Genomic DNA, 24,466 nt, shown 5'->3' with positions numbered 1-24,466 from the left:
CATTGATGTTGGCAGACTCTCAATCTTCGTTATTCAATACAATTTTCTGCAGGGCACCGCCTGTCCCACGACCAATGCCAGACTTGGCTACCATGAGGGAACGTGCCTGCATCTGGCGGTACAGATTCACTCTCCAGTTGATTGAGGACTTGACAGACAAGCTGGCACCACACCTCCAACCGCAACACAGGTATCCTACTGCGCTGACCCCCAAGATGAAGGTGATGGCATCCCTACATTTTTTTGCCACAGGTATGTTTCAATTGACCATAGCTGATGTTCAGCCGTGTCCTGCATGATGTTTTGCCAGCCATGTTGGAGCACCTTGATGAATTCATCAAATTTCCTACTCCTGGGGAGTTGACAGATGTCAAGGGTGATTTCTATGCCCTGGGAGGGATGCCCCATGTCATTGGGTCCATTGATGGGACACATGTGGCTTTGGTACCACCACAGGCACAGGAGGTAGCCTATCAAAACTGTAAACATTACCACTCTATTAATGCCCTTGTGGGGTGTCTTGCTAACATGCTGATTTCCCATGTCTGTGCACGTTTTCCAGGGTCAGCACATGATGCCTACATCATGAGGCATAGCAGGGTGCCAGAAATGATGCTGCGGCTGCACAACGAATGAGCCTGTCTTGTTGGTGGGTATACTTTGTTTGTCCTGTGTGTTGCGGTATCTTTGGCTCTTACGGCATCTCCTGACCCGCTTATTTACATGATGTTTCCATGTAGGGGACTCTGCATATCCCAACATGCCATGGCTGATGACACCTCTCCGCAACCCAAGATCAGCTGCAGATCACCGTTACAACAATGCACATGGGCAGACCAGGCAAGTGATTGAGAGGACGTTTGGCCTCCTGAAGAGCCGATTCCGGTGCCTTTACAAGACAGGCGGCTCCCTCCCATATGCACCGGAGAAGGTCTGCAAAATCTTCCTCGTGTGCTGCATGCTGCACAACATGGCAGTGGAGAAGGCAGTGCCACTCATCCTGGACCAGGATGAGCAGGAACATCCACCTGTGAAGGATGAAGGGCTTGGGCATGAGGCAAGAGAGGAGGAGGAGGAGGATATCCGGAGTCAGCTCATACGCAACTTCTTCTCATAATGGTGAGTCACTGGGTCTGAGTGTGCAAGCTTGTAGCCTTGGGTGGCATGTGTTGCAATGTGTGTGTCCAGCTGACTGAATGCAAAGTGACTTAGATGTGTGTTCTGATGTGTCACTCGAGTGATGATGTCATGCCACACAGTTTTGCGGAGAGACTTTCTTTGCAATTTGCATGTGCACAATATTGTTCATGTTTTGTAACTGACCATGTGTGCGGAGAAAATTCTTTTAGCTGACTTCTTGTCTGTCTGTCATTCCCAGGTTCTTGCGCCTGTTGTCTGCTCGTGTCATGGTTGTCCTCCTGCTATTCCTCATGAGTATTGGGACATGTGATGTATCAGCGTTCCATGCACGGACATGTGGAAATGTCAGTTTGGGTAAGGATTGCAGCAAGGCTTTTTGGTGGTGGTACGGGTTGGGAATGTCTGGGGACTGCTTCTGTGCATGTTGTGTTACCATGCATACATGTCTACTCACCATGGAGCACATAACATGTAGCATCACTCCCATGAATTGATAGTCACCCTTCGTGACAGTCGTCTGTATTGGATTGGGGAGTCTGATGAAGGCATCAATGTGTGTAAACCTTGCCTCTGAAACATACTGGATGCTACGGGTGGGCATAGTGTGGGACATCCCCACAACAGGCTCTATGGGGAATTGCAGCCTCTCCGTGTGCAGCAGGATGTGTTTGGCTCATCCCCTTAACTTGTGTGCCAGTTCATTGGGATTTACAACATCCGTGTTGTGAAGGGGGGTCCAGCGTATGTCTCACATTTTCTGTCAACTGACCTGTGAGTCTGTTCATATGGATGCATTACCCTTGGTGCTGAGTTTGGGTAATAAAGGTGTTCATCACCCTACAAAGTGCCTCATCTCTGTCACTGCAGGTCTCTTGCCACTTTGCATGCGTCATCTATGGCATAGTTGTCAAAGATAGTGCATATGAGTGTATGTGTACTTCGGCAACCTGCATGCAGTTCTTCATGGCTAATAATCTGTATTGTGCATGAAGTACCTGGTTGTGTATGTATTTGTGCAGGTTGCTCCCCAAAAGGGGCCGTCAACGCCTGCTGAGGGTGTGTCTCCTGTGTGCAGCTCGGCCTTCTGTTTCCTGATCCTGTGGCCATCTGTTGGACTTGGCCCATCTGGCAGGTTCACCCCTAGACTTTTTGCAATTATCCTAGCTTTTTCCCTATGTTGTGTAAGTGGTTTTAGGCCTCTAGGCGCTTTTACACTGTGTCCCAGTGGAAAGTGCGCGCTCTGTGTTACATTTAGTGAGACTGACCTGCCCTCCCATAGGAATGCATGGGGAATGTATGTGTCCATGGTAGTTCCTGATGCGTGGGGAGTGCAGGGTCGAGTTTGGTATGTGCGAACTCGTGAGAGTGAATGCTGCGCGATGATGTGTGTGGCGTTACTGTGTCTAGTGTAGAAGTGCCACTTCTAGACGCTGGCATAAATGTGAAGTGACTGTCTGGCTTGTGATTGGCTGGTGTGCCTGGCTCCAGGAGTCAGGATGGGTCTGCCCCAGTGGTGGATAGGGAGATTTACATCCAGATGGGTGGGAGGAGTACACCTGGGACCTGAATAGGGCTGGGCTTTCCCCACCCAATCCTGGCTCCGCCCCCTGTGGTGTGACTGATGTCCCTAGCCTGTCCAGTGAATGGGGAGAGGGGCTGAGCACAACAGAGTGCTCCAAAACCAGTTGCATCTGGTTTTCCCTTAACCCTGCAGCCTGAGACAAAGGAAATGTGTATATAAAAAGGGGCTGCAACCCCATGTAAAATGTTCTGCTGTGCTTGTCCTGACGCTGAGGGGGCTGTTGCTGCTGGGCTCCAGGAGGAACCGCCACAAGGGACTGCCTCCCTGCTGGAGGGCCCTGTGTGCTGGCCTGCCTGAGCCCAGCCTTGTGCCCCCTGAACCTAGCGCCTGGAAGAGCGCTTTATTTGCCTTATTGTGGGAGAAACGCTTTATTTGTTGCAGTCCAAGGAGGAGCTGTGGAGGACGGTGGGTGCCTGCAGCACGAAGCTGCCCCGTGTGGGATCCCCCCCCACAGGACCGTACAACCGAGCGGGTGCCCACCCCGCGTTGTTGCTGCCGTAGGATTTGCCTTCAATTCAAGGGCGGGTGCCTACCCCGCAATTGCCGGTGTACTATGCGGGAGCCTACCCCGCCTATTTAATTATTTGGTTGAAAACGGGAGCCCACCCCGTTTATTTAATTACTTGTTGTGCGCGGGTGCCCACCCCGCATCTGAGCCAAGAAAGAGTCACCGCCGCGGCCCGAGCCGCACATTGGATTCCCTCCGGGCCGCTGCCCAGCGTGACGCGGAAGGCAGGGACTCCGTGGGCGGGGCTTCCGGGAGGGGAAGCCCCGCGAGAGGAGAGTCCGTGCTGACAGAAAGAAGGAAGACGGGAGTGGACAGGAGCCTACTCAGCCTCCCCGAGTGCCCCTGCAGAGTCCCGGGTCCCAGGAGGGGGCCCGGGTGAATCCGAAGACACCGCCGCAGAGAAGAGACGCCGCAGAGAGGAGACGCCGCCTCCCAGGCAGACGGTGAGTGCGGGCATCCCTGTCTCTGTTTTCGAGCCCCCGAGAGGCTCCAACGTGATTTGGGGCCCATTTCATTTAGGGCTCACGAGTCCCCCGAGCGGGATTCTAACGCCGGGGGCATTCCTTGCGGTAGAGCGGCCCCGGATGACAGTGGGCCGCTCCAATGAGAGGGCAGTCTACTTCCCTTTGAGTCCCCGGGTCGGGGCTCACAGAATTCTACAGCTGCCCCGCCTCGCAGTGGGCAGCTGCAATGTGGCACGTACTTGAAGTAAAAAGCCCAGTGAGACCCAGAGGGCACGGGTGTGCCCGGGCCTATTGGCATACACACAGCTGCCCCGCCAGAAAGAGGGCAGCTGCAACGTTCTGGACTTGGGTTTAGAGGGCAAAGTAGGTGCCAGGCCCTTTCTTTGATTTCTACAGCTGCCCAACAATTAGTGGGCAGCTGCCACGTTTAGGTGGTGCTATTGCGCACCTTGGCTGCCTGCGCAGCCCAGCCCTGACATTTTGGACAAAGGGCGTTTGAGCCCCTGAGAGGCCAAGTTGGCCTGGGGACAGTTTTCCTGTGTTGTGCCCTCACCTAGGATACATGGTTATTGTTACCTGTGTACGTTTGCGCGATGTGCATTGCCTTTATGCTATTTTCATTTCCTAACTGTGTCTATGCATAGGAGTCTGTTTTCCTAGTATAGGTTATGCTAGTGAGTTCATGATTCCCTGCGTGATATATGCCTAATGTGTTTAGGATTGCGTAGGGTGTACTTACCTTTTACCAGTGGTTACTGGTTGTGCGCTACAGTTATTATTTGTTCTCCATTTCTACATTTACCATTGGTGATTTGTGATGATTCTGACAGGGGTCCATTGGCCCTCTCTGGTGTAAATAGTCCCCTGTAAATTCCGCCCAGTGCCAGTTGGCACAGTGTAAATTTTGTGAATATTATCTAATGTGTTTATTATAATACAAAGGCTATTGTTATATATATCCTTGTGTGGAGTTCCTTTTGTGGTGGGCCTTGGGGGTTGTTGCTGGGTGCGCGCGCAAACGCTTTACACATTGCCTCGGGGTAAGCCTGACCTCTCGTGCCAAGCTACCAAGGGGGTGAGCAGGGTTTATCTTTGGCGTGTAACTCCCCAGCCCTGACTTAGAGTGGTGGTTTCTGCCTGACTTTGGTGCAAGCCCTAGCCAACCAGAAATCCCATTTCTAACACCGTCATTTTTGGTGATTGTTCATCCCTTTTCTCTGAGTGAGCCATGAGTAACCTGACACTCCTTCCTTTACATACACCTGTTGCAGTGATCCTTTCTGACCTCCTTGTCTTTGTGTACTACTTTCTGCCTAGTTTCTCTAACCTCCCGCCTGCTGCTGCCTCCCCTGCGGCAAGGGCCCACCAACTGCCCTGATTCTGCAACCCACATGCCTCCAAGATGCTCCTCCCTTCCTCCCTCCACCCATTCATTATGCAGGCAGCAGCTTGTCTGTGCCACTGTTGCGCCAACGCCGTGCCAAAGGCAGGACCGTTAGTGCCTGCAACATGCACAGTGCACGACCCTCATGTCCTTGCATGACCCACATCACACAATAGGGTCATGTTGCAGCCACCCTCCAAGCAATGTCCACCAGACAATCAACCGCCTGCTCTCAGGCAACCCCTAAGCGCACACACGACACCTTCGCATGCTGAGTGTGCAACTCCAACTGCCTACACAGCGTTGCCCCGCCTACCAGACCCTGTCCGAACAAACTGGTCATGTGCCTCCTACTCCACACCAGCTCCGTCCAACAGCACACCATTGGACTCTGTTACCTCCTCAACACAACAGGCCCACACATCACATTCATGACAGTAACCTGGATAAAAGCATCCTCAGCACACAACTTCTTCATTGACATCTCAGACGGATACAAGAGCACCCGCAGGGACGGCAGCAACAATCCTGGAGGGTGAATTGCTATCTATTCACAAGTACACCCTCAGGGTCACACATCCAGTTTTGCACCAACCCCCTGGCAACCCTCAGAGTAACACTCATCTACAGATCTCCAGGCCTACATCCACAATTCCGCAAAGCCATCAACACGTACATCTTCACGCACGCCCTCACCTCCACAGGCTACATGTGGCTGGGGGCCAGTAAGGTTTGGCTGGGGAGAACCACACCACCATCCATCATTGGTCCATAAAAATTTGCATCCACATCTCTGACAAGCAACACACTACCCCACACCCCTCTACCGATCCCCCAAAGATGCTTGATGTAAGTCAACACAGACATGCTGTGTGGGACACTCGAACCAACACCACCGCCACACCCTGCAACCTCACACACTGGATCAGCAACTGATCCAACAATCTAGCCACATTGACAGACTTTCCTGTGACGCACAACAACAGTTAAACCACCTGGGACAAGGCAGACCTACTGGACTCATACAGGTCTAGCCGGACTCTTGTGCAAAGCTTGCAACACAAAGAACCATCAGAGACCTTACAGCCCTGGAAAACAGCACACACAGCCATCACCATATCATCATCAAGGACAAGTGGAGATCTTTCAGATAGGGCCGAGGCACCAAAACACACGACATCAAGGAGCTCATCAGCATTGGGAGTGCACTGACAGCATCTCTCCATCCAAAAGACATCCCACCCTTGCAAGGCAGAGCCAATCCCTTGCAACTTTCTACCACTGCAAGCTCATGGACATACACACCAGCCTTGGCACATAGAGGCAGACAGCACTATTATCCGCGGGACCAACCCCCCTCAGGTTCTGGACTCCCGTCAGCAGCAAATACATCACCTGGCTCATGTCCAACATCCACTGGGGATCTCCATCAGGCCCCTTCCCACACAACATCTCAACCACATCATTCCACATCCTTGTAGCCCCCGTCCAGCACGTCATGAATGTATCCTTTGAGTTATCCGCATTCCATGGTAGATGAAGGCATGCAGAGACCCAGGCCCTTCTTAGACAACGGACGGCAGTACCGCAGGCTCTCCGGGAACATCACTGTGCTTCCCTACCCAGCAAATGTCATCAAGAAGACAGTCAACGAGCAACTGACAAACTTCCTCCACGCAAAGAGCTCCAGGCAACCTGCACCAGACCATCTTCCACAGTAATCACACCACTGCAACCGTCATCATTGCCACCAACACCGACAACTTTGCCCTGCTCAACAATGGTGAGACCACCCCCCTTGACCTCTCAACAGCATTCTACATCATGTGCTACCACACTGTCAGCTCACACATCTCCAACACTGGTATCCAGAGGAGGGCCCATGATGAAATCATCAAGTAGCTCACCAGCAAGGCCCATGGAGTCGGCCTCAAGCCTTCAGCATGTAGAACACTGGGGTCATCTGGCACATGCCCCAGGGCTCATCTCTCAGCGTGACAATCTTCAATGTGTCCATGACCCCCCTCTCCACCATCACATGCACACACAACCTCATCATCTTGTCATACGCCATTGACAGCCAGCTGCTCCTCACCCTCACCAAAGACCCAGCCATTGCCAGTTCCAACCTTCAAGAAGGCATGAGGTCCGTTGACGAATGGCTGAACATCAGCCCCCTGAGGCTGGACTTGGACAGGACTGAGGTAATCATCTGAGGATTGTCCCTTTACGGCTGGGTCAACTCCTTGTGTCCCACCGGCCGGGGCACTGCACCAGCACCCAGTGGCCACGCACGCAAGATGGTGTTCATCATGGACTCGTCGCTCACAATTGCCATGCAACTCAACAGCATCTGTACCTCATGCTGCAACCTCCTCCGCATGCTGCAAATGATCCACAGATAGATCCACTCCAAGGCAAGACATACCGTCCCCCAGGTCCACGACACCAGCCGGCTCAACTACAGCACCGCACTCTACGGAGAAACAACAGCCAAACTCCAGGAGAACTTGTCCACTTCCAGGGTGCATCCGCACACCTCAGCTTCAACATCCCCCGCCCCAGCCACATCACCGTCCAACTGAGATAGCTGCAATGGCTCACTGTCTGCTGCAGGATGACCTTCAGACTCCTCACCCACACTCAGGAGGCAGTCCACAACCCCAGACCCCAAACCAACCTTGGACGTCTGTCATCCAAGACCCCGTTGGCCCAACTCCGTGCGGCCAACCTTGCCCTGGCCACCATTCTTCACATCCACAGAACTACAGCATGCAGGAGATAGTTTTCCCACCTCACCAAACAGACCTGGGACTCCCTCCCTGGACCCCTCCACATGACCCATGATCTCTACGCCTTCATGATACTCTTCCAAATAGGTCTGTCCGCGCAGTATTGCAAGCCCCCTCTCAGCAGCTTGAGGCCATCACGTGTGAGTATTGGGCTCCATGTCTGTATTGGATGATACATTGTGACCCATGTGTGTCCTCGACCGGACTCAGATCCCAGGGTTTGGATGGCTGGAGTTAGTTCAACACTCAGGCATACTTTGACATTTCCCCACACGTATGTTGTGGACTCATGCTAAATGACTGCAACATCAAATTTCAAATATTTTGTTTTGTTCTAGGTCTGGGGTGTGATTTGTGCAAAAAAATAGGTGCTATACAGGGACCATAGAATCCAAAGTTCACAGGGGGAGATGGGATCCTTGGCATTTGAAGTCAGCAGAGTCCAGACCACAGTGTTTGGCATCATTGGTCAGACTGTGACCAGCAAGTACATGTGGCAGAGAATGTCCGTCAATGAGGTGATGCTGTTGCACATGAAGGCCAGGTGCCAGGCCAGGTGACCTGGGAGATGTAGATGGCCCGCTGCCTCTCACAGTCTTTTCCGTGGACGACCCACCTTCCTCGCGGGACCCTCAGATGCAGGCCTTGACGATGCTTGGGATGCTCCGTCGGACGAATCCTCCTCCTCCTCCCTCCCTGTGGCTGGTGGTGGTCTTCGCTTGGTGGCACAGGGAGGGTTGCCCATGTTGTCGGCGATCCGACGGAGTGAATGGCTTATGTCCCTTTGCACCGCCAGGAGCTCAACCAGTCTTGCCTCCATCCATCCTTGGTGTTCTTGTTGACTGGCATGTTGCTTGGCCTGCTGGTTCTTAATCTCTGTGAGGGTCTCCACTACCTGGCTGATCACCCTGGTGTCACGCCGGTATGCGTCCATGATGTTGCGTATGTGTGACATACCGGTCCCTTCAGCTGGCTGGTCAGGTTCTCGCCTCCACTTGCCTCCACTCCCACCACCACTGCCCACACGAGCCTGGCCTGCCGTGGTGGGCACATCGGGTCTACGGGACCCCTGAGGGATGGCAGTTGCGGGGTTGTCTGCCTCCTCCTGGGTGCCCGGCGAACCTTGTCCCTCCAGGTCTGACTGGCTCAGTTGTTCACTGCGGGCAGGGCTCCTCGGTGTCTCCTGGGGGTGGCAGGAATGGGGGTGGTGGTTGGCACAGATGTTCCTGAACCAGGTGCTGCAGGTGCTTGGACACCAGAGGGTCCAGGTGGGTCGGGGTCATCCGCGGAGTGTTGAGAGGCGTCACTGCCGGTGGGATCAGGTTCCTCCCGAGCCTGGGACTGTGATTCTTCTCCCCCATTGTTGGGGGTAGTTTGCTCACGTTGCCCTGTGTGTGAGAGACAGACAATGTTAATGCTGTTTCATGCAACATCCATGTTTCATACATATTCAAGTTGGCACAGTTCCTCCAGGTAGTTGTATGTGCCCAGCATTCTCCTCAATGTTCACTTGTGAATGGGTATGTTGCGGGGGACCGATAGATGTGTTCTCCAGAGTGTTTGACATGTAGATTTTTGGCTTGGATGCTTCTTCGGCTATGGATTGATCTTGTTGTGTGACATGTCCATTGTGTGAGTGGGTAAATCCATTGCCTGCCCCGGGGGTGTGTGCTTGTGTAAGGGATGTTTGTGACAGGGCTTGCTGGTGGGTGTAGTGTGATTTGGCACTGGGGCTCCCAGGTGATGTAGCTGTCCCCCATGGAGCATGCTGCCATAACAGTGAGTGTGAGTTCCTGTCCTAGATATCTGAGCTTGTTGTGTTGGTGTTTGAGTTTGCACTTGTCACAGGAGGGCCTTGGGCTGCCTACAGCAGGGCCAAGTGTCAGCTATCTTGTCAGTACTTTGCCAGTCCCTGTGCATTGAGCATGGTGCATGGGTATGTACCTGGGCCATATGGGATGAGGGCAATAGTGTCTGATTCAGAGTTGAACAATGCGTTTTGTGACACCCCCCCTTCCAGCATGCCGGACATCCATTCTTGGGTTAGTGCTTTGTGTAGCATGGGACATGGCATGGCCTTGCTTTCTGAATGGGGTATACACATGTTAGTGGCATGAGCGTTGTTTTTGAGTGTGATTGTGGCCGGTGAGGGCTTGGTGGTAGTTGCGTGCATTTTGTGTAGTTAGGGTGTGGATGCCATTACCCCCATGTTACATGAGTTGTTTGTGTACTCACCAGGCTCTGGAAGTCCTTGAAGTCCATGTACTCCCACCGGTGGAAGCAGGGCCATCACCTTCTCCTCCCAGGGATAGTAATGTACCGGTCTGCAGGGCGCCCCACCTCCAGTGATGTTGCTCTGGGCGCAGTCTTCGTTCATTTTTCTCTTGACTGCCCTCCGCAGATCGTACCACCTGGCTTGGCATTCAGTCCTGGTCCTTCTGATGGGTGCAACAGCATTCACCCTATCGACGATCCTCTGCCACAGGCGTGATTTTTCAGCTATGTTGGTCTGTCTGACCAATGTTCCAAAGAGCTGTGGCTCGACTCTGATGACTTCGTTGACAAGGATGTCCAGCTCCTCCCTTGTGAACTTTGGATTCTTGTCTGTGGGCATGGTGTGGGGTGAGGCTGTGGATGGTTGTGGGTGTGGGTGTCTGAATGTGAAGGTGTGGGTGTGAATGTGAAGAGGGGGTATGTGTGAAGGAGGTTGTGTGAAGTTGTATATGTTAAGGTGGATGGGTGCAGTTGTTGGGGTGTGCTCTGTAGCTGCAGTGAGTCTGTTGCAAAGGCTCATGGTTTGTGTGTGTGGGCCCTTTTTATTGGTCCATTTGTGGATGTGTCTGAGTTTGAAATTTTGGTGGGTGTGTTATAAGGGGAGGTTGTGAGTTTGGCCCTCTGTTTGCCTGTTTGGATGTGCCAGGTCAGTGATTTCCATGTTTTGTGCACTGTAGATGTGTTTTGTCCTGGTTCAGTATGAGTCGTTTCAACATCGCGTATGTAAGGTGCGTACATACGTGATGTTGTTGTACCGTGCTAGCATACGCGATGTTGTTGTAAGGTCCGTTTATATGCGATGCTGGGGTACGGTGCTGGGTGTACGGTGCGTACTGGTATGGTGCTGGGGTATGGTGCTGGGGTACGGTGCTGGGGTACGGTGCGGGGGTACGGTGCGTACATCTACGGTGCTGGGGTATGGTGCTGGGGTACGGTGCTGGGGTACGGTGCGTACATACGCGATGCTGGGGTATGGTGCTGGGGTACGGTGCGTACAGCTACGGTGCTGGGGTACGGTGCTGGGATACGGTGCTGGGGTACGTTGCGTACAGGTACGGTGCTTGGGTACGGTGCTGGGATACGGTGCTGGGGTACAGTGCATACATACGCGATGCTGGGGTACAATGCGTACAGCTACGGTGCTGGGGTACGATGCTGGGGTACGGTGCGTACAGGTCCGGTGCTGGGGTCTGGTGCTGGGGTACGGTGCTGGGGTACGGTGCATACATACGCAATGCTGGGGTACGGTGCTGGGGTATGGTGCGTACAGGTACGGTGCTGGGGTACGGTGCTGGGGTACGGTGCGTACAGGTCCGGTGCTGGGGTACGGTGCTGGGGTACAGTGTGTACATACGCGATGCTGGGTTACGGTGCTGGGGTACGGTGCGTACAAATGCATTGGGGGTGGGGAGTGGGCATGTACGACTCGTACCCCACACAGCTTTCCCCAGGATACGAGTCGTGCGGGACGTTTTACGTACAGTTCGAGAATCGGAAAGCCGGTCCGGATCGTACTTGAACGGTCGGACTGTATTTTCCTGAATCGTACGTAAAAGTGTCCGGGGACGTCTCGTACAAGTTTTCCCGTTGCGATTCGTATGGATCTGGCTGATCCGTATGTACTTTTTCCTGTACGAATCGTAATTCATGGGTCGGACGTGACCTGTACGATTCGTACGGTAAAAAGTCCGGATACGAGTCGTACAGGGAAAAAAAAATAACGTATCGGAATCTGCACTGTTAGAAATGGGATTTCTGGTTGGCTAGGGCTTGCGCCAAAGCCAGGCAGAAACCACCACTCTAGTCAGGGCTGGGGAGTTACACGCCAAAGATCACCCCTGCTCAGCCTCTAGGTAGCTTGGCACGAGCAGACAAGGCTTATCCCGGAGGCAATGTGTAAAGCGTTTGCGCGCGCACACAGCAACAACACCCTAGGCCCACAACAAAAGAAACTCCACACAAGGTTATATATGAAAATAGCCTTTGTATTATAATAAACACATTAGATGATAATCACATAATTTACACTGTGCCAACTGGCACTGGGCAGAAATTTACAAGGGACTATTTACACGGGACAGGGCCACATGGACCACTGTCAGGATCAGCAAAAATCACCAATTGTACATGTAGAACATATACTAACTGTAACACAAATTATCACTGTAGAGCACAACCAGTAACTACTGGCGCAATAATGACCTCAGCGTCATCACACTAGAATCAGGTATAAAACCTATCCTGCATCCATCACAGGGGCATAAACACATTATGCAATTTCTTATTAGTCTAACGCATTAGACCTTACCTCCTAAGTATAATTACACTAGGGGCATACATCACACAAGGAAGTATAATCTCCCTGACATCAACCCAAACAGGTAAAACAACCTCCTATGCAGAAATATCTAGAGGTATAAAACACAGGGTGCGCAAAACATGCTACACACAGTACATTTCCTAACACCCAACGCATTTAGTATATAAAGCACAATAACACCAAAATCACATTAGGGCCTAGGTTGCGCCAGAACCTAAACGTAGCAGCTGCCCACTACTTGCTGGGCAGCTGGGGACAAGAACAGGGCCTAAACGCTGCAGCTGGCACTAAGTGCTGCGCAGCTGGGGAAGTAAAATGAGGCATGGGCTCTCAATGGCCCCTGAAACAGTATCCAAAAACGTTGGAGTCTACACACACCATGTCCCCCAGTACTGTGGAGCGCACTGGCGCTTTAAATAAATGAAAAGTGCCCCCAAAACGTGGAGTGCCCTGGCCATCGGGGCAGCAGACAACAAAGAATAGGGGACTGGCACCTCGGTGCCCTCGGGCCCCTACAGGGCGTGGAAATAACTTGCCCCCAAACGTTGGAGCCATCCGGGGCTCTAAATATAAACCTGCCCCCGTTGGAGCCAACTGGGGCTCGAGAAACAATCGTGCCCACATGGGAGCGGAGGGGCGCTTAAACACAACATGCCCGCCTCTTTGGAGCCCACTGGGCTCGAAAGCACACCTGCCCAGCATTGGAGCGGCCCACTATCAGACGGGGCCGCTCTGACTCTGTGCCTTCCCGGCACCACACAACGGAGAGGCCCAAACTTACCGGGCTCTCCAGACGGATATGGCACCTCTTCACCCGGGCCCCCTCTTGGGACCCGGGACTCAGCATGGAGCTTGCGAGGCTCCCAACACACAAGGCAGCACGCGGGGCTCCTCTCATCACTGCTGGAGCCCCGCCGATGACACCGCCTCCTCTTCGCTCGGCGCAGTCCAGCGCGGGGTGGGTTCCCGCCTGGACTCTCCCATTACTCCTCTTCCCGGGACTCCTCAGGGGGCGGCGGGACTTCCTCTGCAAAACCGGAAGTCCCGCCCGCCGCCAGGCACATCATTGCCTGACTTCCGCCTCGGCCGCGCTGCGATCGGCAGCCTCCGGCCGGCTCACTTCAGAGTGGGCTGTGGCGGCGATCCTCCCACAACAGCACGCGGGGTGGGCACCCGCACTCAAACACAATTGAAAAGCGGCCATGTGGGGTAGGCACCCACCATTCAAAATAGCAGGGGAGCGGGGTGGGCCACCGCTCTCCACAAATTGCAATCAGCACTCCAAACGTGGGGTGGGCACCCGCCTCTCTCAAAAAGCACCACGGTGGACACAATCGCGGGGTGGGCACCCGCAAGTCAAATGAAGCAAGTCACCAGAGGGGTGGGCACCCGCAACACATCGGACAGAATGGGGGAATCCCCATGTCGGGATTCCCTCGGCGGTGATTGCAGCCCAGTGCTGCCAGGCAAAAACAGGAGCTCTCCTCAGGACTCCCAAAGCGCACCTGGACATATAAAACACGGGGCCCACAGGGTGCAAGGGCCATCAAAAGCAAGTCCTTTTTGGCAGCAAGGGGCAATGCAGGGCCCAGGGAGGCAAGCCCTCATGGCAGCCCCCCTGGACCCCAGCAGCAGCACACCAGGCAGGAACAGCACTCCAAGACTAAACATTTTCATGGGGTCACAGCCTCTCTTTTATACACCAAATCCTTTGTCTCAAGGTGCAGGGAAGGGGCGAACCAGATGCAACTGGTTCGTGAGCACTTTGTTTTGCTCAGCCGCTCTCCCTATTCACAGGACAGGCCAGGGACATTAGACACACCACAGGGGGTGGAGCCAGCATTGTGTGGGGAAAGCCCAGCCCTATTCAGGTCCCAGGTGTACTCCTCCCTGCCATCAACATGCAGATCTCTCCACCCACCACTGGGGCAGACCCATCCTGACTCCTGGAGACAGACACACCAGCCAATCACAAGCCAGACAGTCACTGCCCATTTATTACACAGACATGCCAGCTTCTAGAAGTGGCACTTCTACACTAGCCACATTAACGCCGCACACATCATCGCGCAGCATTCACTCTCACGAGTTCACACATACCAAACTCGACCCTGCACTCCTCTCACATCCGGACTTAACACGGTCACTCAGATCCCCCATGCATTCCTATGGGAGGGCAGGTCAGTCTCACTAAACCATACACAGAGCGCACGCGCTTTCCACTGGGACACAGAGTGAAAGCGCCTAGAGGCCTAAAACCACTAGTACAACACAGGAAAAAGGCTAGGGTAAATGCAAAAAGTTCTAGGGGTGAACTTGCCAGAGGGCCAGGTCCAACACAACCCCCTTCCAGCCAAAACGCAAGGCAGACCAATCACCACCGTGATGGTCTTCCCTGCTTGGGGCGATAGAACACAGACGCAGGCCCGCACTGCAGGGACACCCTCCGGTTCTACGCCATACTGAATAAACGTGGTTCCATCTGGAAAAAAACAACCGAAAAAAAACTCAGGCCCAACTAGGCTACCCCACTGGTCCTACCTAGTTGTCCACGGCCAGGACCAGGCCCTAGGCCACCCAGATATCACTGGTCCTTGCCAAACCCAGAGTGGGGGGTAGTAACCCCTGGCATACAAGCCATTCTCCACTCTCCCTCTCAGTGTAGTTCCAAACTACCACTGATCCTTCAACCTAGGGTCCGCACCCTCAGGCTGACCAGAGGTCACGGGCAAGAATGCCCCACCCTACCTCTACTTCTGGGGTTCCGCACCCTCCCAGAGAAGCACCCACCAGATTGCAACTCTCCCACCAGTTCAGGACCTCTCTCCACCAACTGGTCTACCACCTGTGATCCACGGGGTCAGAGGCGAGGACTCCCTCCCTCTGCACCCCCTTCCACTGTAGAGCAGGGTCTCTTCACGTACGATGAGCCCCACCTGCCCTCAGGACTACAGCTGCCCTTATGTCCAGATCCGGAAACACCGACTACCGGCTCCCCAACCAAGGGACGTACCCTTTGGTCAGATGCCTGGCAAAACAGGACTTAACGAGGGTGACACATAACTAATGTGTCGTGTGACAGTCTGCCTGGCGCTGATCTCACTACCTCCTGTCCATCTGACAGTGCGTGCAGACCCCCCAGGACAGAAGTGGCGACACCCCAGTCACTCAGTGGCGACTCAGCCCTCCCGGCTGGTCCCTGACCTACTGGTTCCCACTGGGGAATCCCTCCCCCTCTCACCCCTCCCTCTGGAATTCCGCACCCTCCCAACTGGAGCGGTACCGCCAGACACCAGGACTGCTAGAGCTCTGATTACAGACACTCCACGTCCTCTAGACACTGGGAGATCCTCCTCAAATGACCTATTGGTACAGCCTAGGCCCCTGACCTGATGTTCCCTAAAGAAACCATCCAGGCCCTGAGACTGGGTTTCGGGCACCTGGAGACACGCAGTCCCACCCAATCTTTCTCCGCAGAGTCAGGACGTGAGCCCCTACACCGAGACCTAGCTGGGCTACTCTGAACCTCTTCCTACCACGCTGAGCTGGAAGACACCTCAGCCACTCCTTTTGGAATCACTCCCCAATGCAAGTTCCCTATCCCAGAGAACTCACACCCAAACAACTAGCAAGCTCCTTATTTCAGAGAACTCACACCAAAGTATTCAGCAAGCTCCTTATTTCAGAGAACTCACACCATTCATCCACACACACACCCCCCAGACTGCTAAGACAGTTTCTACCACCCCTGATTTCTCAACCTGACCACCACGTGACACAGGTACTGTGAGACCGGCCTCGTGGCGTGGGTCCTCCCGACCAGCCAGCTACCCTGCAACCACTCCGAACCTCGATGTTACAGCCTCCTGGCCCCCGTGGGCCAACATCCCGAGGGCCGGCCAGATCCCCAACACGCATGCCCGGCCGAGGGAGGGCGAAACCCCCCCAAACCAGACCGAGAGGCGCCGATCCTGTCACACCTCTGGTCTCCTCCCCGAGGGAGGTTTCGATCGACCACCAGGCTCCCGGTGAGCAGGCACCTCGCCCGCTGGGTGTCTGGAGTCCCTCCCGGATCCACCTGAACAGATCAAAGGGCCGAACCCCCGACACACCGCCCCCAGGCATCAGACCCCTCTCCGCGAGGACTCCGGACTTCAAAGAGGAGGGGGAGTATAACAAGGGGTGCTGAAGGGAAGGGAGGCAGAGAAGACCTGGACTGACGAGAGCCCTGCTGACGCTGTCGCGGCTCCCCGAACCCTGAACCATCTGAGCCCTGCTGACGCTGTCGCGGCTCCTCGAACCCTGAACCATCTGAGCCCTGCTGACGCTGTCGCGGCTCCCCGAACTCTGATCCATCAGAGACCTGCCGACGCCGCCGCGGCTCCTCGAACTACGAACCTCCGGTGCCTGCTGAGTGACTCGCGGCCCGCTCCTCCAAGAGAACCGGCAGAGATTGCCGAGAGAAGCAACACCCCCTCAGCTCGAGGATTGAGAGCTGTGCGCCGGGTACTCGCAGAGACACTGATTCAAACACTGTCCCGCTACCCCTTACCCCTCATCACGAGACCGCTGCCGCTTGTGGCACTAATTCTGCTCCTGCCTTCCGGATCATAAAGATCCCTAACAACCTATGATAAAATCTATTTTCCTGCAAAGAACTATTGTGTGGTGTCCCTCTATCTGAAGAGATTAGGGGCAGCGTGCGCGATCCTAGGTACGAGACCCTTCCAGGAAGGGGCTCCCCGCTCTTGCTCGGCCTAACTCTGGGGAAGGTGGGCCTCCGGGTGGTCAAGAACGTATTCCGCAAACTTCCCCGGGGGAACGCTTTCCAACATTGGTGGCAGCGGCGGGATCCGAGCCAACACCTAGAGATCGTGCAGTAGACGGCTAACGCACTACCCAGAAGAAATGGAAGGAGAAACTTCCCTAGGTGCCGCCGGCACCAACCCGAGCACGACATTCCGAGAGGACCAGTTGGAATCTTATACGCACCGAGAACTGAAACAATTTTGCAAAGACCTTGGAATCGCTACCACCGGACTAAGCACGAAAGAGGACTTCCAGGAAGCATTAGAAACCTGGGTCGAGGCGGGGACTCCCCAGACACAAACAGAAGGAGAGCCTCCTAACGAACCCCGAAGCAGCCCGGGGAGGAACGGCGCCCCCGAGGGGGGCCTATCCCCAGAGGAAGTAGCGGACCGAGAAAGAGGTCGCAACCACGAACTAGAACTAGCAAAATTGAAAATCGAAGGAGAGATAAAGCTGGCCGAAAAGAAGCTGGCGGTAGAACAGTTGCGCCTACAAGGAGAACTTGAGGAAAAGAAGCGACAAAGAGAACACGAAGAAAGAAAACTCCAACTAGAGCACGAACGTAGCCTGAAGGAGATCGAGCTCAAGGCTAAGAACGCAGAGGTTAGACCCCCGGAAAACCGACCCCTTTCCGCCAACGTGGAACTAAAGGTCCACATCCCCAAAGATGTGGTGAAAGAATACTATAAGAACAACGACATCCAGCAATGGTTCAAAGCCTACGAAGTCGCCATGACCTCCCACTGAGTCCTGCAGAAAGACTGGGGGGCCGGGCTGTGGGGCCGGTTCCTGAGCGAGGGAAGAGATACCCTGTTGGACCTGCCTTCCACGGTGATGAACTCCTACAGTCACATGAAAGAGGCCCTAGTAGCCAGATATGGGCTCACCCCTGAAATGTACCGGCAACGGTTTAGAGACTGCAAGAAGATACCCGGTACCACCTGGGTGGAGTACGTGAACTTTTACAGCCGGGCCTTGGACGGGTGGATCAAGGGCAGCAAGGTCTCCACCTTTGAGGAGCTGTTCGACCTGATCGCTTGGGAACACTTGGCCGCTAATTGATTTGTAGAACTACGCCAGCACCTCCTGGACAGCAAACTCACAGACCCTCGAAAACTGGCCATCGAGGCTGACCGGTGGGTAAACACCCGGGCCTCCCGGGGTCCCGTGGGAGACTACGGCCGCCACAGTCAAGGCCCCCCCCGCCAGAGGGGCGGAGGGAATCAAGGCCGGCCAAGGGAACTTCCGGGGGATCCCCACGCAGCCCCCCCAGAGGACAACCTCCACCCTTTCCAGCTCCACCTCCAGCCAGCACCGGGCCACCGGGGAGGCCGGGGCCTCGCGTGAGGATCACCTGTTTCCGCTGCCAACAGTCCGGACACTATGCCAGCGACCCTCAATGTCCCATGTACCAGCGAACCGCCACAACAACTCCGCCGGCTCGGCAAATGGCCTCCGTAGCCCTGGGGGAAGAGATGGAAGACTCCGAAGAATGGGAACCAGCCGCCATGGCCTTGGTCTCCCTGGGGGACCGGGAGATGCTCCCCGGAACGCCCCTGCCCGCTAACACGAAGAAGTACCGACAGCAGGTGACGGTCAACGGTCACCGCGTCGAGGGCCTCCGGGACCCGGGGGCGAGTGTCACGGCGGTTCATTGTCACCTGGTCTCCGAAGATCAGATCCTGCCCGGCGCCTTTTGTCCCGTCATATCCTCAGACAATTCCGAGAGCCTCAGCCGGATGGCTCTGGTTCCCTTCGAATGGGGGGGAGTCACCGGCAAATTAAAAGTGGCGGTACGAACCTCCCAGCCCGTGGACTGCCTCCTGGGCAACGACCTTGAGAATTCCCCGTGGGGACAAGTGGAGCGAAGGGCCCATCTCGAGATGATGGGCCTACCCGAATGGGTATGCGCCACCACGCGCTCGATGACTCTCAGAGTGCCTTCCTCCGAGGGGGGGAGACCATGCCGCGGAGCACCGCCACCATCCCCGAGGTCCCGGATGCGCCACCCGAGGCCAACGACCCCCTTCCGGACGAAGCGTCCGTTCCCGACGAGGGGTCTGTGCCTTCCGACTCCGAACCCCTGACCGAGCTCGGGGACCTGCCAGAACTGGCCCAGTGGCACTGCGAAGGAGGCCCCTCCCGAGAAGAATTCTGCCAAGAACAATCCACCTGCCCTTCCCTCATTGGACCCCGACAACAGACCGAGGCCCAAGCAGCAGGCGACCAGACTGGCAACCACTGGGTATACTGGGAAAACGGCTTCCTGTACAGCGAACAGAAGTCGGCTGAGTTGGGATCGGCCCGAGTACTAGTGGTACCCCTGCGCTTCCGAAGTCTCCTCCTGGACCTGGCCCATGATGTACCCTGGCCGGACACTTAGGCCAAGATAAGACCTACCAGCGACTCGTCACCCACTTCTATTGGCCCAAGATGCGAGCAAATGTGGAGGCCCACTGCAAGTCCTGCCCCACGTGCCAGGCCAGCGGAAAGAGTGGGGGGAAGCGCAAGGCTCCGCTGCAACCCTTCCCAGTCGTCAGTACCCCTTTTGAGCGGGTAGGAATCGACATCGTGGGACCACTGGACCCCAAGACCGCCCAGGGCCACCGGTTCATCCTCGTCCTGGTGGATCATGCCACCCGTTACCCCGAAGCCATCCCTCTCCACACCGTGACGGCCCCCGTGGTAGGCCGGGCCTTGATGGGTATCTTCTCCCGCGTGGGGTTCCCCCGCGAAGTCGTGAGTGATCGGGGTACGAACTTTATCTCCCGGTACATGAGGTCCCTCTGGCAGCAGTGCGGAGTATCGTACAAGTTCACCACCCCGTACCACCCCCAAGGGAACGGCCTAGTCGAGCGCTTTAACAAGACACTGAAAGGAATGATCATTGGCTTCGCGGAACCCCTACGCCGGAGGTGGGACGTCCTCCTCCCATGCCTCCTGTTTGCCTACCGAGAGGTTCCCCAAAAATCCCTGGGGTTCAGCCCATTCGAACTGCTATATGGACACCCCGTCCGGGGACCCCTGAGCCTGGTCAAGGAGGGCTGGGAAACGACCCCCCAGGGGACCCCTCCTGATGTGTTCCGCTATATCCTGGCGCTCCGCAACCAGACCCGGAAATTCCGAGAACTCGCAGAGACAAACCTCGAGGCTAGCCAGGAAGAGATGAAGCGCTGGTATGACCAGAATGCTACGCTGGTCGAGTTTCAGCCGGGCCAACAAGTCTGGGTCATGGCCCCGGTGAAGCCTGCGCCCTCCAAGATAAATGGACTGGACCCTTCAAGGTGGTCGAGCGGAAGAGCCAAGTCACCTATCTCATCGATGTGCAGTCCCTGCGGAACCCCCTCCGGGTTCTCCACGTGAACCGCCTCAAACCCCACTTTGTAAGGACAGAATTGAGTTTACTCCTGGCCACCGACGATGGGGCCCGAAGAAGACACCGAGCCCCTTCCAGACCCCATGGGGGCGAAAGAGACCGATGGTTCCGTGGAAGGGGTGAGACTATCAACCACCCTCACAGCCCAACAGTCCGACGACTGCCGCCAGCTACTAAGGCAGTTCGCGGACCTCTTCTCCCTAACCCCTGGGGTCACCAACTGGTGTGTCCACGACGTGAACACCGGCGACAGCCCGCCAGTGAGACACCGGGCCTACCGGGTCCCTGATCGGGTCCGAACCTGCATCCAGACCGAGGTAGTGAAGATGCTGGCCCTCGGGGTGATTGAACCCTCCGACAGCCCCTGGGCCAGCCCGGTAGTCCTAGTCCCGAAAGCGGCTACCCCGGGTGTCGTCCCCGAGTTGAGGTTTTGCGTGGACTACCGAGGACTCAATGCGGTCACCCGAGCGGACGCTCACCCTATCCCCCGTGCCGACGAGCTCATTGACCGCCTCGGGGCCGCTCGCTACCTCAGCACCTTCGACCTAACGAGTGGATACTGGCAGATTGCCCTCACCGAGGGAGCCAAGGAGCGCTCCGCCTTCTCCACCCCGGATGGGCACTACCGCTTTAGGGTGATGCCGTTTGGAATGAAGAATGCCCCGGCCACCTTCCAGCGGCTGGTGAACAGGGTCCTGTCCGGACTAGAGGGGTTCAGCGCAGCGTATCTCGACAATATAGCGGTATTCATCTCCCAATGGACCGAGCACCTCCAACACCTTCGACAAGTCCTGCTGGCTCTGCACCGGGCCGGCCTCACCATCAAAGCCAGCAAATGTCAAATTGGACACGGCTCCGTGACCTATCTGGGGCACCAGGTGGGAAGCGGGCAGGTCGCCCCCCTCAAGCCGAAGATCGACGCCATCTTGTCCTGGGAACCCCCCACGACCCAAACGGAAGTCCGGGCCTTCCTGGGCCTCACCGGGTACTACCGGCGGTTTATTAACCCCTTCGCTGCTAGGCCTTTTCCCCTCCTGTGCTAAGCCTTTTTTGGGCTATTTGGGGTAGTGCGCGCTTAGGCCCCTGTAACTTTTTGACCACATTAGGTATCCATGCCAAATTTGCGTCCTTTTCTTCCAACATCTTGGGGATTCTAAAGGTACCCAGGGTTTGTGGATTCTCCTACAGGGTTCCCAGAAATTAGTCAAAATACAGCAAAATTTTGGTTTTTTTGTGAAAAATTGGAAAAATGGACTGCAAATGAAAGCTTCTGGGTTTTTCTCTGCAAATGGTATCAAAAAAGGGTTTGTGGGGCTGAAATCACCATTTCTCCAGCTTTTAGGGAATGACAGAATTTTGTTAGAAAACCAACATTTTGTACACAGTTTTGGCATTTTTCTGGGACATACCCTATTTTTGCTATTTTTTGTGCTTTCAACCTCCTTCCAGGTAACGGTAGAAATGGGTACAAAAACAATAATGGATCCTGGAAAGCTATACATTTTTGAAAAGTAGACAAAATTCTGAATTCAGCAAGGGGTCATTTGTGTAGATCCATCAAGGTTTCTTTATAGAAACTTACAGGTAAATATAGGAAAAATTAAAAATTTGTTGAAAAAAGCAGCATTTTGAGTCAACGTTTTCACCTGTAACTTCTTCGAATTATGACATCTCTTTGAAAGCAATGTACCGTTACATCCGGAGGACCTTCCTGGTTGTGGGGACATATAGGACTTGTAGGTTCACCAAGAGCCCAACGAACCCAGAGTAGAAAACTGCGCAGCATTTTGTAATGTTTTTTTTTTTTGTTCCGGGTATATAGCAATTATTGTGGGAAAATGTATACATGGAAAAATCGGTATGAAAGACACCTATGTATTTCTGAAATGGGAACAAATTACAGAGTTTAGAAACAGTGCATATTTGTACATTTTCGAAATTGGGAATACTCATATTTGCATGACAATTATTGGTCATTTTTCAAAATGATTATTTTTTTACACAATGTCTTTCATTTGGAAGGGAGAAATGCATCAAAAATCAATAGGTAATAACAGTTGCTTTACAAATCTGAACTACCCTAAGTCTCCCGATAAAAATGGTACCTCACTTGTGTGGGTAGGCATAGTGCCCACGACAGGAAGTGGCTCAAAACCTAGGGTGAACGCACCACATTTTCACACTGAAAATTTACACTTTATTTGCGAAGAGTCTAGCTGTAGTTTTTGAACCTTAGCCCTGCCGGCACCTAGGGAAACCTAGCAAACCTATACATTTTTGAAAACTAGACACCCAGGGGAATCCAGGATGGGGTGACTTGACTGCCTCCCACCATGGTCTGTTACCCAGAATCCCTTGCAAACGGAAAAAATTGACAAAAAAAACACATTTTCCCCACATTTCTGTGATGGAAAGTTCTGGAATCTGCGTGGATCCACAAATTTCCACCCACCCCGCGTTCCCCAAAGTCCTAAGGGGAAAAATGGTACCTCACTTGTGCGGGTCGGCATAGTGCCCGCGACAGGAAACGGCGCAAAACGCAACGTGGTTTTGCAGTGAAAAATGACCCTTTTTATGGCAAAGTGACTAGCTGTAGATTTTGAACCCTAGCCCTGCCGGCACCTAGGGAAACCTAGCAAACCTATACATTTTTGAAAACTAGACACCCAGGGGAATCCAGGATGGGGTGACTTGACTGCCTCCCACCATGGTCTGTTACCCAGAATCCCTTGCAAACGTAAAAAATTGACAAAAAAAACACATTTTCCCCACATTTCTGTGATGGAAAGTTCTGGAATCTGCGTGGATCCACAAATTTCCACCCACCCCGCGTTCCCCAAAGTCCTAAGGGGAAAAATGGTACCTCACTTGTGCGGGTCGGCATAGTGCCCGCGACAGGAAACGGCGCAAAACGCAACGTGGTTTTGCAGTGAAAAATGACCCTTTTTATGGCAAAGTGACTAGCTGTAGATTTTGAACCCTAGCCCTGCCGGCACCTAGGGAAACCTAGCAAACCTATACATTTTTGAAAACTAGACACCCAGGGGAATCCAGGATGGGGTGACTTGACTGCCTCCCACCATGGTCTGTTACCCAGAATCCCTTGCAAACGTAAAAAATTGACAAAAAAAACACATTTTCCCCACATTTCTGTGATGGAAAGTTCTGGAATCTGCGTGGATCCACAAATTTCCATCCACCCCGCGTTCCCCAAAGTCCTACGAGAAAAATGGTACCTCACTTGTGCGGGTCGGCATAGTGCCCGCGACAGGAAACGGCGCAAAACGCAACGTGGTTTTGCAGTGAAAAATGACCCTTTTTTTGGCAAAGTGACTAGCTGTAGATTTTGAACCCTAGCCCTGCCGGCACCTAGGGAAACCTAGCAAACCTATACATTTTTGAAAACTAGACTCCCAGGGGAATCCAGGATGGGGTGACTTGACTGCCTCCCACCATGGTCTGTTACCCAGAATCCCTTGCAAACGTAAAAAATTGACAAAAAAAACACATTTTCCCCACATTTCTGTGATGGAAAGTTCTGGAATCTGCGTGGATCCACAAATTTCCACCCACCCCGCGTTCCCCAAAGTCCTACGAGAAAAATGGTACCTCACTTGTGCGGGTCGGCATAGTGCCCGCGACAGGAAACGGCGCAAAACGCAACGTGGTTTTGCAGTGGAAAATGACCCTTTTTTTGGCAAAGTGACTAGCTGTAGATTTTGAACCCTAGCCCTGCCGGCACCTAGGGAAACCTAGCAAACCTATACATTTTTGAAAACTAGACACCCAGGGGAATCCAGGATGGGGTGACTAGACT

The sequence above is a fragment of the Triturus cristatus genome, chromosome 7, assembly GCF_964204655.1.
Source record: "Triturus cristatus chromosome 7, aTriCri1.1, whole genome shotgun sequence".
Lineage (NCBI taxonomy): Eukaryota > Metazoa > Chordata > Amphibia > Caudata > Salamandridae > Triturus > Triturus cristatus.
Note: the sequence above shows the minus strand (reverse complement) of the source record.